This window comes from Pteropus vampyrus, unplaced genomic scaffold, assembly GCF_000151845.1.
Source record: "Pteropus vampyrus isolate Shadow unplaced genomic scaffold, Pvam_2.0 Scaffold25, whole genome shotgun sequence".
In the NCBI taxonomy this organism is placed as follows: domain Eukaryota; kingdom Metazoa; phylum Chordata; class Mammalia; order Chiroptera; family Pteropodidae; genus Pteropus; species Pteropus vampyrus.
In genome coordinates, this window is record NW_011888806.1 from 9785054 (window position 1) to 9786622 (window position 1569).

The window sequence follows — 1569 nt, forward strand, 5'->3', positions numbered from 1 at the left end:
AATATTCCAGTTTGAGCTAAGGAGAAAGTGGGGGAGGGGTTAGAGACTTCAAAGGGCAAAAAGGCAGTACACATGGAGATAAAAATCAAATGTTTGGTGAACAAATATTTGCTGGGCCATCTTTAACAATAGGACGTAGAAAGGACTTTGATGAACGGGCCTTTCTAGGTTCCTCCCTGTCTATCACACACTAGTTTGAATTAAACTGTAGTTATCTCTGATGATAACTTCCCTTCCTGGAGCAGGTTCTCTATCCAAATTCTTTTACTCACTTAGGGGGAAGGTGAAAGATTTTTTCCCGAGTCTTTTGTTTCTTAAAAATAACCAGCTTAAAGTAATCAAAATCACCAAAGAGGCATATTTTGGGGTAGCAAACTGTGCCTCCCCTGGATGTGTTAATTATCTTGATTTTGGTAATCATTTTATAATGAATATGCATATCAAAAAAGTTAAAAAAGGATTTGTCTTAGAGGATCAAGCAGACAAAAAAGAATTAAAGAGTGAAATCAGAAAGGTTTATGATTAGAAAGTCAGTGTTTGAGCAAGTATAAGAAGTTCTACACTTTGAAATCATTCCTTTTTTTTAATATCCTGAATTTAAGCAGATTGATATTTATTGCCTATGAGGGTTTATATGCTTTCCAATTTTAGGTTTTGGCTTAAAAAAGGAACCTTCATTCTTTCAAGACAGCTTTCACAACTGACGGAAAGAGAGGTGATAATTTCTTTTCCCATATTTCTCAAAGCTGAGAATGTACACTTTTCATAATTGATTTAAATCTTTAAGAGAAAAAAGACCTTTTCTTTCACATGGGAGAATAGGGAAAGTGGGGACAAATTTTAGACTTCAGAGGCCAATCACAGAGCATAGCATACAGAAAGTGCTCAATAGGTGTGTGTTAAATTGTCTTGTCTCTAATTGAATTAAAGCTTAAAATGAAATATTAATCACTGAAATGAGTAAAATTAAAAAGAGTATATGAATAAGGTAAACCTAGGATATAAATCTTCAAAAGAAGAAGTTTTAGGACAAAAAATTTATATCCTTCTATATACTAACTATGAATTCTTTACATAAATATAGCAAGACATTAAATAGGTAAAATTATTAAGTCATTTACTAATTTATTAAAGACAGCACTGTAATATTTATGTGAAGGATTAGACAAATTCATGGAATCTATTCTAAAAATATTTTTGAGAGCTATATATTAGGTTTCGTAAAAGATACAAGGCTAAGAAGCTTTTCATATATATGTAAAAAGTCTAGTGTGCAAGGTTTTTGGATTTCTAATTAGATTATTTCTATCAGAGTACACCATCTCCATCTGGTCTCTATCTACCCAAGAAAAGAGTGCAATTGATGTGATTTATAATACACTTGAAAAGCCAAAAAAATGTGATTCATTTTAAGAAAGATTTAATGAATAACTAGAGATATCATCTTAATTTTCTAATTGCTCCTACTTTTCTAGTTACTCTTAAAGTGACTTATTATAAATTAGAATGAATATGGAATGTCAATTGAACCAAAGCACATAAATCCTTTGTTTCAATTAGAACTTTACG